The sequence below is a fragment of the Falco peregrinus genome, chromosome 4 (genome assembly GCF_023634155.1).
Source record: "Falco peregrinus isolate bFalPer1 chromosome 4, bFalPer1.pri, whole genome shotgun sequence".
Taxonomy (NCBI): Eukaryota; Metazoa; Chordata; class Aves; order Falconiformes; family Falconidae; genus Falco; species Falco peregrinus.
The window spans coordinates 93,284,648-93,298,271 of record NC_073724.1 but is presented as its reverse complement, the minus strand read 5'-3'; the positions used below and the strand labels follow the sequence as shown (position 1 = coordinate 93,298,271).

Below are 13,624 nucleotides of genomic sequence, written 5' to 3'. Positions count from 1 at the left end.
TTATTTTTTGGCTGAATCAGCTCCCTGAGCCGGTTCCCTGAGCAGCTGCCTTGCATGGTCAGCAAAAGGGCCAGGACAAGTAGCTGGAGTCTCTAACGCTCTACAGTCACTAACATGTGGAGCCACAGACAGTGTTGGATTTGGCTGGAGCTGAAAGGTGTGTCAGCTGTTTCTTTTTGCAGGTGAGTGCCAGTTTGCACAGAACACTAATAGTCCCATCCCAAAACTCAGCACTTAGCTACATGAATCCCATTTCCAGTTTCCCTAAAGATGGGCAGAAAACCAGCCCCCTCCACAGCCTTGACAACAGGTCTTTGAGGAGTGCATGTGTCCACCATTTTCTTGAGACTGTCTACCTAGACACCGCAAATTCATCTGATTCACCTTGATCCTGTGAGCAAATAGATGATAGCTTAGAAGCTGATACAGCAATCAAAGATGTATTTAGGAAAATCTGAAAACAGATTTGATGTCTTGGAAACAAAACCCAAGATACATCTCCACTTGTAGCCCTAGGGATTCAGGTAACATTTTGTCTTTCAAAGACAGTTTCATTTCTGAATAATCTCAGTTTCCATTGCCATCTGCCTCGTTTCAGTTCAGCTGGTACCACACTTGCACTAAGAATGGCTCTACCTGGTGTCAGGCTCTCCCAGCGACTGCCAATGTGCTCATTTTCATGGCTCACAGCTGATCAGCCATACAGATACCATTAATGACTCCTCCAGGAGCTGGGAGCCCATGGTTCCCAGCAGCCTGGTGGCCAAACACTCTCCATATGTAGTCTAAACTATTCATGTTATAAAGGACTGTCAATAAACTCCGTAATATTATACAGTTACTCATTCAGCTATGAATACCTCCATTAAGCTCATTGTTTTGGGTTACTTTATCAGCTTTGGCATAAAGAGCGTACAATGCCACACAGGACATACTGGCTGAGAAGCTGTTTTGCCTGGACACGTGAGGTTGCTCCCCAAGCAATTTTTGCTGGCTCTTTTCAAGACAGTAACTCTCAGACAAGGTCTATCTTGCCAAGCCACTGGTTTGAATGCCTGGTAACTCTCCCCAGCTTGCCCTGTCCTGCACTGACCAGTAACTGAGTCTGCTCTTTCCCATTACTTTCTCCACCTGGCCCCTACCTCTCCTCTCCAATCCCATTTCATTTACCTCCATAGCTTTCTTCAACTCATGCCCTTCTGCTTTTCTTTCCACTCAGCTTCTCTCTTGCTAACCACAACAAAATCAAAAATGAAAGGTTTGGATCATAACACTGTTTGCCAGCATGCCACTCAATCCATTTCTTTGTTTTCCCTTTTCCCACCCTGCTTCCCTTTTCTCAACAAAGACCATAAAGGCTGCAAATCAGAGATGATTTCCTGGAGCAGGTTTTTCCAGCACCCAGCCCAGTGGGGCCCCATTCGTCCATATACTATGCTGATAAGTAGCAGTACAAATCTCTCCAAAGAAGGGAGGACCATAGGAACAGGATTAAAAATAGGGGACCCAGAAGCCTAGCACCCCTTGATTTCCATCATCTGTCAAGGACTATGTTTATATCTGTGCTCCACATTATTGGATTTTTGACTGTGTCATACTAAAAGTCAACTATATCTCCACACAAGCCTAATAACCTAATAACTAAGATGTGCCTTGTTCACATGTATAGTTAAACATGTTTCAGAATTGTCTATAACCCAAAAGAGCATGAAGGAATAAAGATTATTTCTTTTTTAATTTAAATTTACTGATCAGAGCTGCGTTTTTCTTTTGTCTTGAGAAAAATAAGTCCAAAATCCCCTCCCTTCTCATTAAACCTGTTCTTATCAATATATCAGAATCCATGCTTATCTGAGCAATAAGCAAGTAATTTTCAAACATCATGAATGCATCAGGACCTTAAAAGTCACACTTTTGAATCTTTAAAACAGTACTCCCCTAAAAAAAAATAAAAGTCCCCTAGAGTCCCCTTTTCAACAGATAGCGCTCACCCAAAGTAAACACAAATGCTGTCTTCCCATGGTTTCCAGCGCTGCTGAAGTTAGAGGCTGCTTTCGCAACTGCTGAGGACAATTTATTATGCCTGCACCACTAAAGCCTCTAAGAACCCGACCACACAGAATCGGAGACCATCCTACCTACTGCCTTTGATGAGTGTTTTTCCAACTGGATAAACTAAATCCTTAAAACGAAACCAGAAAATCAACACCATCGTGTGCCCTGCAAGGACCACTCCCTTCACGCAGCCATCAGCATGGAGGGCTCGGGGCTGCTGGTGGGCAGCTCCCAAGCACTTGCATTGCAGAAGCGACTTACCCAAGCTGAGCAGCCTGAACAGCTGGGGGCAGCCAGGGATTTGGCAGTGGGCTAGGCGAGCCTTCTTTTGCCAGGGCTCATGCTCTCCCCTTGCACCGTGGGTAGGAGTCACATTCCAGCAATTAGCACAGCAGCACCAGAAACACAGAGAGAGCAGGGCTGCCTGCCTGAGACCCCACGCCAGCAGCTCTGCCAGCTGGATTTCATCCCCTTGGCTGCCAGAAACAGCTTTGTATCATCACTCAGTTAACTAATGCGCAAAAGGCAACTGTAATGGTGGTATGCAATTGCGTCTTAAATTAGGGAATTATGAGGCCTTCCTCAGTCAAATTAGGAGGATGCACAGAAATGCAGTGAATATGGGAGCTGTCACGGCCAACTAGGTTGTGGGTTCCCTTTACATGGCCAAAGGTTCAAGAAGTCGTAACTTCTGCTTGATAGAAGTTACCACTTCTCCACAGAGCCGCAGTAACTGACTGTGTAAATACCAGCAAACCATTTCACAAGAGGAAAAAAAAAAAAAGAAAAAAAGTTGATAAAAATCACCTCCAAATAAAGTTGATTCAGAGGGAGTAGGCTCACATGTTTTGCTTTGCATTTGCTATAGGCTCAGAGTGTCTGCACAGCTTTGGGAATGGGTGGGAGAAAGCTTCCTGGGTGGCAGAGAGCTTCCTGAAGCTCTCACAATGACCTCAACATACCTTAACGTTGCTAATGGCTAATGCAATCAAAGTCTAGTTCAGGACAAACTAGGAAACTTTGAGGAGAGACATAGCAGCCTTCAAAACCAGTTATACAAAACCATTGCTTACTATAAATCATCAGCTGCAAGCTTTTTCAGAAACAGGAATCTTTTCATCATGTTTGGGAAGTGCTTTCACACCTTGTGAACACTACTAATGAAAGTGAGCAAAAGAGAAGCTGCTAAATAATTACAGATGATGATATAAACAGGAAAGAGCTCTGGGTGCCCCGTCTTTAACATTGCACCCATGATTTGGGGGTCACTAAGCCATTGCCAAACCTATTGGCAAGGAGAAGGTGGGTGAGAAAAGACAAAGAGGGAATCGATCTGCTTGATAATAATGCCTAACCAGTGCTTTATAAAACACGTGGTTCTCTATTATTCAATTTGAAATACATTAAAAAGCCCAGGTTTCAGTCAGTTGAAGTGCCAAACATTATGTTAATTTAAAAAACTTATAGGTTGCATTTATGGAGGTTTAGATATCTCCATTTTCTTTTAATAGTGGCAATTTAGAGAAAATAACCACTCGCTTTTGAAGGGGAACATACAGAGGTGACAGTTTTCTTAAAAATTCTTTTTGAATGTTTTGAGAAGAGTCAGCATAGATCAGACTTCACATTTCAAAGCTTTGCAAAGGAAGCAGCTTTGGACACAGATCTAAGGAAAGGCAGCTACGTTTGCAATGCATATGGTAGTCCATTAGCATTATATTTTCAACACTCGAGTGAAGTCTGTGATTTCCTGCATGTTGACTGGAGAGCTACAGCATAAATTCACTCTCACCCAGTATTTATAGCTGCTGGCATTCAAGACTGGGTTGTGATGTCTACTCAGTGTCTCTTCACATGAAGTCCTATAATGGGCTGTCACAGCTATAGGCAGGATAACAAGCCTTACCTTTCCTTCATGTTTAGGTCAGCATTTCTTGATCAGTTATGATGAGTTAACAAGCCTGGTGTCATTCTGTTAACATACAAAGGAAAGAGCTCAAACTAGATGAAGCAAGAAAATGCTGTTCTGTCCACCACTAGAGCTCCATTCTACATCATTAAAATATTTAGAAAGAGATAAAACTGCATATTTCACACACATTTCTCTTCTGGCTGACCTTATCTGTCAGCACTGGAGAAGTTGGTACCACTGACACATTACTACTACTAGACCAGTTCTGCTAGGCTCACTGTCCAGTACCAATGTTGACTGTCTTTGAAAGGCTTGCACATGCCTACATGAATTACTTTAACCCTTTATCTGCCAAAAAAAAAGAAAAAAAAAAAAAGTAAAAAAAAAAAGTAGTGCTTTAGTCATGGGTGGTGTAGAAGGGAGGCTGGGATTTGTAGCACATTATCTAATCCCTGCTCTAAGCACAGCCTCCACAGAGCTGCTAGGGAAAAGCTACTTGGGAAGAAGCGAGGGGTTTTTTTTCTCCCTGCTGTGTTTTCCTTGTGCATTTTTTTCTGCCCTAAAAGCTTACAAATCTAGGTAATCCAGGTACTTTGCACTTGTTACATCACAGTTTATTATGGTGAGAACGCAGCTGACACCTCCCAGTAAAAGATATCAAGAGTCCCAACACAGAGCCAACCAGTCCATGACCACAGAGAGACAACTGGAAAGGGACACACAGATGTTTGGAACCTCCTCACAGAAGGGTGTTGGGCAGCTCTTTCTGGCTGTACCTATTCCCAGCACAACTAAGAATCTGAAGATAACCCTTGTAAGGTCAGATCAAAGGTCCACTTATGCCAATGTCCAGTGCCCGATAGTGGTCAGCAGCGGATGTGCAGGAGGAAAGACCATAAGGAGTGGGTCATGGACTGAGTAATCCTTTCCCTGGTACATGCTCCAAGCTTCCAGCAACTGGCCATTTAGAGACTTCCTGAGCTAGACGCCACATCCGGGCCATTGTACTTAATAGCCACTGATGGACCTATTTTCTATTAATTTGTATAAACCTTTTTTGAATCCATTTATACTTTTGGCCTCCACAACATCCTGTGGCATTAAGTTCCAAATTTTAATTATGTACTGTGTGAAGAAGTACTTCCTCTTGTTTTAAACCTGTTGCCTGATCATTTCATTGGGTGCCCCCAGCTGTGTCACGAGAAATACTGATTAATCATTTCCTATTTGTCTTCTCCACAGTATTCACAATTTTACAAACCTCTATCACCTCACTCAGCTACAGCCATCCTCACTCATCCCTTCTTTTTAGCCTCTGCTCCTGGCTCTTTGTAGCCCTGCAATACAGCCTTTGAAAACCAAGCAGCATGCAATATTTACAATATAGGTGTATTTTGCATGTAAACAGTGGCACAACAGATGTTTCTCTTTCTCTTTTCCTACTCTTATTCCTGCTGTGTCTTTCTGTCCTCAGCTAATTGTGAGTCGAGACTTGTAAGAAATCCTTCCAATGACTCTAAGATCTTTCTCATGGTGGTAGGACCTTATCCAGAGTTCATTATGCAACCATGCGCACTAGACTCATTTTTCCCTTCTCCACTGTTCAGTTCCACATTCATCAACACTTTATCGTATCTGCTGGTTTATCAGCTAGTCACAAAATAAGCTGAACCCCGTCTGCAGCTCTTGGCACAGCCTGACATTTTACTACCATGTATAACGGTGCACTCAGCAATTCAGTCATTGGCTGCTTCTGCTGGTTGTTGTTCAAACTCGTTGAACAGCACAGGTCCTTGAGGGAAGGCAATGGCAGCTTCCCTAGTCTGGAAAAGCCAAGTACTACTCGCACTCGGATGGCCAACCCTTTAGAGCAATGTAGGCACTGAGAGGACTTCCATTACATCCCAGTTGGCTCAGGAACTTAGATGAGGAAATTTCTCAAACCACTGATCACTTGTGTCCCCATGCTCACTGACTTCACCATACCTGTGAAGCACAGGTCCCTCCCTCCAGCAGGAACATGGCTGCTGTCTCCCTCATGTCACTGAGCCTGTGTTACACGTTCTGTGAAGTTACCCCACATGGAAGTCAAGCCTGGTTCCTATGATGTTCCTATGATTGTACTAGCACCTCTTGCAAAGATCAGCATCGCCCTTTTTTTAACTTAATTTATCTGGCACTAAGTCCTACTTAAGCAATGGGTTTCCCAGCAGTCACATTGGAGTCCAGCATATTCAATATAATTACATCAAACATTATTATTCAATATTCTTTTTGGAGTCAGTATAGCCCCATCCGCCTGGCACGCTGCTCAGTCACCAGCAGGCTCTTGGCTTTCTGCACCTACCTCACCAGGACCACTGGGATGAAGACAGCCAGCTGTGCAAGAAGTCTGTAGGCAGGAGGGCCGCACTTCTTACTTTATGCTGAAAATAAACTTCCTGACACATGAGCTTACACCAGCAGAGTTTTCCTGTAGCAGAATGAGAAATCTGGCCTGCAGAAACCCTGCTCAGAAAGCCCTGTGAAAGCCTTGCCTTGCAGACCAACAAGGCTCAGTGCGAGGGTTAAAGGACACCAGGGCAGGGTGGGAGAGGGCGAGTGGTGGAGCAGCTGCATGGCTCCAAGACAAACCTCTTTCCCAGGACTTCACCTGCCACCCCCAGGCTATTTTCAGTTTAGAATCCCCCTAGCAGGAGAGCCACAGGCTGATGAAACTTCCCACCTCAAAGGGCTCCTGGAGTCATCTCCTGGAGTGAATCACCTTTGGCTTTCAGGCTCATTTGGGTGTTAATTTGAGAGGCCCGTTGTATGGGCTAAGGGAGGAGGAGGCAAAAAACTTAACTTGGCACAGCTCAGAGGAGGCAAAGAGCTAACTTAGCACAGCTCAGCCACCAATGTTGGGGCTGAAAGGACACAGAGCCTTGCCTAGCCCGACTGCTCTGAGCAGGGTGGACAGATTTAAAAAAACAACCCCAACAGTAACGCTCCTGTCAAGTGCTGTATATCGATGGGGTGAAGGGGAAAGAAAGGGAGGAGCAGGAAGTGGTAACTTATTTGGGCTCCTGAGATGAAACTCCAGTTGCCACAAGGTTTCACAGCTCATCACTTGTTTTCACCTGGTCAGAAAGTCCCAAGCAACAGATCAGGCCAGGATACTGTGCTGTCTTAGCTGCTACTGGACACAACTTCAAAATCCAGCAGTAAATCTTTTTTTGCTACATTGAGCCCTTACCCCAGAGAAATCCAGCCTCCTTTACCCCTCAAAACAACGACTTGCCCTGCTTCATCATCGCAGAAATCAGCTTGTTATACCTGCAGAATTTCTCATCCCCCCCTCCCTTTCCAATGCATATACATGCACTTCTATAATGGCCTTTTCCATTAGCGCCTGACTTCAGCAAAATTCAGGTCGACTGAATATTTCAGAAACTATTTAGACATTCTTGCCACAGTTCCCCACGTCCCTGGAGACCCAGCAAAGCTCTTGTGCAAGTTGTCTGCTCAGGTGGTATCATCATAGGGCACTGAAGAGGAAATGTAACCACTTAGAAAGGCCTCTTCATTTAAAGATGGCATGAGCAACTATAGATGAGTACCTATCAAGGATATAAAATGTTGAGGCTCTAAGTTATGAATGAGTTCTTTGTCCAGTTCTCCACTCCAAAGCCCTATTATACCCACCAGAAGTTTCCTGCAGTGCTCCTCCAGCTGTAGTGCATGAAGACCTCATCCCTTTTCCCACCAACTCAGTGATAAACACCCACGCAAGAAGTTTACTTGCAAAAAATACATGCAAAATGTCTGATTGCCCGAGGGTCCGACGGCAAGCAGGAAAACATAAAATAAAATAAGATGGGGCGCTGTCCCTGCCTCCTCATTTTGGCTATCATTTTGGCACATGCCAGAACATTACCCCAAGGAAAACATCACCAGGTAATGAACAGGGATTTGCATACAGTTCCAGCAGCGGGCATGACCACAGGCACCGATCAGTGCAAGTTATTCCTTCTCAGGATCTTCACAAAACCCATCTTTGCACACCAGCTGCACAATAAATGGTCGCAACATCTAACACTATTTGTATTTTTAATTGGATTATCAACTGACATGACATAATACCTGATGCTATTTCTGCACAAAAACATGTTTATTACATTGATGCAGAACTGAGTCAGAGCACAAGGATGCTTTGAGGTTTCTGTGCTTGATCAGCAGATTCAAATCCCTTGTTGCCAGATTGGCATAAATTGCTAGCCGGCCCCTTCCCAAGAGACAAGCTTTGACTACCTCTCCTGACAGCAGTAACTAGCCATGTACCAGTTTGATGTACAACCTTTCCAACAATGGCTTCACGAACACCCAAAAGGAGTATCTTTTGATCTTACAACCCTCCCATTCCAGAAGTCAGGCTTTTCAAAATGCCAGTGAAGATATCCTCAGCTTCCCCTAATGTGCAAAACCCCTTCCAAAATGTACACTGTAGAGAAAAGGGTAAAGCTAAAATAAAGATGCAAGTGCAAAGGACAAGGGGAAATTAATTTTTAAATATCTGTAAATGTTTCTGGGTTTATGTGCAACGCGTTCTTCCATGCTCTTTAGTTCTACCTCTGATCACTTTAAAATCAAACTGGCAATTTTGCCAGCAATTCATTTAAAGCCTGCACTCTGCCACCCCCCTCCCTCCCCACCTGCAGGCAAGCAGGGATCCGGGCCTCACAAACTACTGTGGCGTGGGTGTTATTGGCTGTCTGCTTTGGCAGCCTCTCCTTCTTTCTTCCAGCTCTGTTTTGAAACACAATCTAAATTTAAAAAGAAACAACCCTTAAGACATTCCGGCTCTCTCTACTCCCATCAGCACTCCTGCCGCCACGGTGCAAAGCACGGCTGCGAGAGGAGCAGCACCATGCAGGTTGGCCTATAGCACCTAAACGTTGGGCAACGAAAAAACTCTTACCCTGAGGAAAAAGTATGTACTTCAGGAAGGCAGGAGGGGCAGAGGCAGGCAAGAGGCAAAAATGAAGGTAAAAAGGGCCAAGAGGATTTTGTCATTTCGACAGGGGGAGCGGAAGGAAGAGAAAAATGTCCTTCCAGAGCCGGCTCTCTCCCACATTTAATAGCATTAGGAGCTAACATGTAATTTGGACTAAAAGACTAATTCTTTCCTGCGGTTTGATGGATGTTAACGTCCTTTTTTTTTTTTTCCTTCTTTAACAATGCATTACATAACATTCTGATACACTAATTACCATCTCATGTCATAGCAATTTTATTAAGAGCTTATACTTACAAATCCCCATTCTGAATGGATTTCAGGACTTTTTTTTTTGTAATTTTCTCTGAACTAGGCTTGTTTGAAGCACTGGCAACACGGTCCGATGCTGCCTAATGCAGCTTCCAGTAACAAAGCGTCTCTACACAAAGATCTCTCATGAGCCCTAAGAGTCAGGCATGGATTCTTCTTGCGTTTAGTCCCAAAGACTTGTAAACAAGTTACTTTTAGCACACACTGTTGTGACAAAACACTGGTAACACAGCCCTATTAGGTTCCTGTACCTGCCACAGTTCCAATTCCAGAAGCAATGCCAAGAGAGAGAAATCCCTTTATACCCAGTAATGGAAAATTTGTTGAGTATTCTGCAGTTAGTGTTTGCTCATTCATATGGTATCATCTTGCCAGGCAAGACTTGGTACCATGAGGTATTTTTCTGTATAAAATTGCTAATGCCATCAGGATTGTCCAAATGGGATCATCATCATTAAAAAGATTATGCGGTAAGGAAAGTGATTACGACAACGTCTGAGTAGAAGGATTACTAATCACAAGTAGAATCCTGGTACAAATCTCATTTTCTGTATACAAGAAAGGACACAAAACCTTTTAAACATTATTTATATACATTTATGGCTTTATACAACAAACTGTCAGGGATTGTTCTCGTGTGTCTGTAGAAGTACATCAGGCACTTTTTCTGAAAATATCCACGTATGAATTTTAATTCTGCAATGTGACTAAGTCAGAGCAGTGAAGCGTTGAAGAGCTGTCACACCACTCGCAAATAGAACTAGCAGTATGTACATGCCAATCTCTCACGATATTGCTGGTTTGTGGAACACTCTCAAAAAGGAGGCCAGTTTTAATGCAGAGTAATTTGCTTTTTGCTTGCATAAACCATGATGCATTTTACATTATGATTACCAAAATAATAATGAGAATACCTTATTTAAAATCAGTCATAAATTAAGGATCCTAGCAATTTCATAATGAAAATAGGAATTTCAAATCAGTAAAAAAATAAAAAAGTACTAACATATATCCAGTGGTTTAACAAGTGCAAATTTTAGACTGTTTTATAATTGGTCCAATTTTAACTTCTCTTCTTAGGGATGCTCTGTTGACTTAAGCCAATAATAAGCAATATGACTTTTGCTTATAGGTGTAGGCAAATTGTCAGTTTATCAAAGCAGAGCTTTCCAATTAATGCATCTACTACCTAAACATATATCATATAGCTATATTATGGAAACAATACATCTTTATATTTAAAATATCTGAACAGCTCTATAATACAATAAACTTTTAATAACAGTACAAACCAGAGAAAGGTCAAAAACAAGGCTGCATAGGTAAGATCATCTGCACAATTCACAAACCAATCATTTACAACAATTCTGACAAACTAAGTTACTCCAGAAACTTGGTACTTTTACTGAAAAAGGATTTATTACTAGAGGTCACATAATGTTTGCTTTCAAGGCAGACAGCATTCCCCTTCACCGGACTTCACAGTATTCCAGAATTACAATTTCAAAATATTAGAATGGCACCACAAAAACAAAAACAAAAAAAAAAAAAACCAAAAAAAGAAGAAAATGAATGTGACCACACAGCCCAAACCTCTGATTATCTACAACTGCCTTCTCATAATAATTATAAGGGGCTTCCTACAGACTGTTGTAATTAAGGAACGGCTACATTTATGTCATTCATAGTTATAAAAGGAAATGAAGAAAATATCTGTATACCGGAAGTTATACAGTAGCAGTAAATAATAAACAGGAGGTATATTATTAAATGTAGCATGTTCAGCTGCAACCCCGTGGAGTATAGCATTAAGTACTGTTTTCTTTGCATGCAGAGGTGAATTTTACAACTGCTTTGGTCTATGCATATAAGTGCTTGTTTGGGAGCAAACATTTTTGCACATGCAACAGAAAGAAAAAAAAACTGTATGTGAGCCCTCCACTTGCTCCACTGCCAGGATTTACCATCACGTTCCAGAGACTATGAATTTGATGGTAAAGATTCTACTAGAGAGATTTGCCTGTAAAAGCAGGTGGCTTCACTGAGATTTCAGCACTAAGAACATTTCATTTTACTCAACAGAATTTCAAAGACTGATTTTACGCTGGAGGAGATTCCATATCACAGGATAGCTTAACATCAGCCTCTGGAACTGCTGACAACCATAACAGGACAAAAGTAGGACCAGCTGCAATTAGTAGTGATTTAAGCCCAACAGGGAGCTACATGCTAGCACACCAATAAATATGTTGCAGAGCCTTAAGAAAGTCACAACAGGATCATTAAATATATGGCTTGTTACTAAACTTCGTTTTCTTGGCACATCCCATTTCTTTCTCCACCACATGCCATCACTACAGGGAAGATAATTTTCAATTAGAACGTTTTCCAGTTGTGGGCTATGTAGACAAAAGAAAATTCAGTGGAAAAATACTTATTTCTCCCCTTCTTCACAACACCAGCCCTAGCACAAAAGCTGTTCATCCTGTCAGTGCATAAAAGAGCTCCACGGATTTCTATAGCACAAATGATGTGTGAAAGTGAAAAGACAGGTGGGACCTGTTATCCATACATCCATGAAAACTGCATCGTGCGATTATGAAAAATCAGAAATCATTTATCCAAGACCCAATCTGAAAATGCTCAGTCATGGCATTAGTTGTCAGTGTACTTACTCCAACAACAGCAAGTTTTTCCACAGGAACAAGCCCTCTGTTGATAATGTTCTCCCCTACTGTAAAGCTGATGTATTTGTATAACTTTGTCACTTACTTTATCTTTCTTAATTAAAAAAAAAAAAAGTAATGTTTTGTCCTGCAATAAGGTGTCACAGAAGTTTTAGCCACCCACCCTAGAAGAAGCACTTCTGCCTCGTCAAACGTACTGCATTACAAAAGAAACACTGACAAACCCCAGAACTAGTGCTACTTAGGACAAATGGCAATTTTTTCATTAATTTTAGTAAGATTATCAACATCCTCCAAAGGTCTTGCTCTTGAGTGCACAAACATTATGAGACCTCCATGAAATAAATATAAATGTGAAGCATTGTACAAGCATCTAACAATGAATACTTAACACTTTGTGGTAGTCAGAGTTAAAATGATAGTAGAAGCAGATGACATTTCTAAAAATGCATATATAAAACTGATTAAATATTTCCTAAACATAAAGTTGTCTATATTTATACATCACACAACAAAAAAAGGGACAGAAATGTTTTGTATTCAAGATCCTTATTAAGCTTTTTCTTTATTAGCACTCCCAAGTGCTAGGGAAATTTATAAAAACATGTACTTAATCCAGTTAAAATACTGTACAAAATGAAGAGTTTATGAATGCTGCCAGATCTCAGATTTTTTTTTTTTTTTAAAGTTGACTATGTAACAAAAGTAGACTTTAATTATAAGAAAAATAGCTTGGAAAGTATTCCAAAAATTTTCTTAAGTCCAACAATAAAGTCATTAGTCTGACAATGAAATCCAGATATATTCTTGCATAAATTTACAGGAATACAGGTAACTTATCAAATGACATTTAATCTACTGTTTGCTTTGAATAGTCAGTGAGTTTAGTAGGATCGTATTTAACAGGCTATTCTGTTCCCATATGAAATGTGTGGCAATTTTGAGTAAAATAATGCAGTTCGTACTGCTGCAAGGCAAGTCCACAGTTATCTCAATTCATCAAAACACAGGTAACATCAACAAAGGTTAAACTTACTTAGGGCATGAGATCATCACAGTATTCTTACAAAAGTTTATAAACTTTTCTTGGACCAAAACAGATAGTCTTAAAAAACAATTATTCTTCTACAGATCATACTGTACAAAACCAAAAGCACAATATGATGTAAGTAAGAGTCTTTGCTGTGATTATATGGTGTAGTGAATTTGGCACTTCAGAGTAATGAAATTTCCAATGGCACAGTTCTTATCTACAGCAGCACATAACCTGCAAACCTTGGGCAAACATCCTGTACAGGAAAATACTCTGTCTGCTGCCAACTCTGACGAAAGGAAGAAAAAAGAAAAAAAAAAAAAAAAAGACCCAAAAAAAAGCTAGTGCATGCGCATAGCTTTGTCAAGAAAATTAAAAAGGAAGGTGAAGGACATCTTTGTACTGCTTTTCTCAGTTCCTGCTGTCAGACAAGTCTGGAGAATATAACCGTAGCCTAGGAAGGGAAGAAAAAACAACAAAAAGAACAAATTAACATTCACACCAAAAGATTAAACCTATTAAAATATGCTCAAACTAGCTTTAAGATACCTTAAATGAGGAAAAAAAATGTATTCATTAATTGCTAGTTACCAGCAAGTTTTTTGTTTAAAATAACAATGGCAAAACATCAG

The 13,624-nt window shown here is 41.2% G+C and overlaps 1 protein-coding gene across 1 annotated transcript in view; it reads right to left on the bottom strand.

Annotated features, from left to right (window-relative positions):
• Positions 1-9,799: 9,799 nt before the first annotated feature.
• The window catches only part of FOXO1 (forkhead box O1), a 66,834-nt gene continuing 63,009 nt past the window's right edge, over positions 9,800-13,624 (bottom strand). Inside the window, exon 3 of the mRNA XM_005240264.4 lies at positions 9,800-13,446. The gene's annotated coding sequence lies outside the window, so the exon portion shown is untranslated. The remainder of the gene's footprint in view (positions 13,447-13,624) is intronic.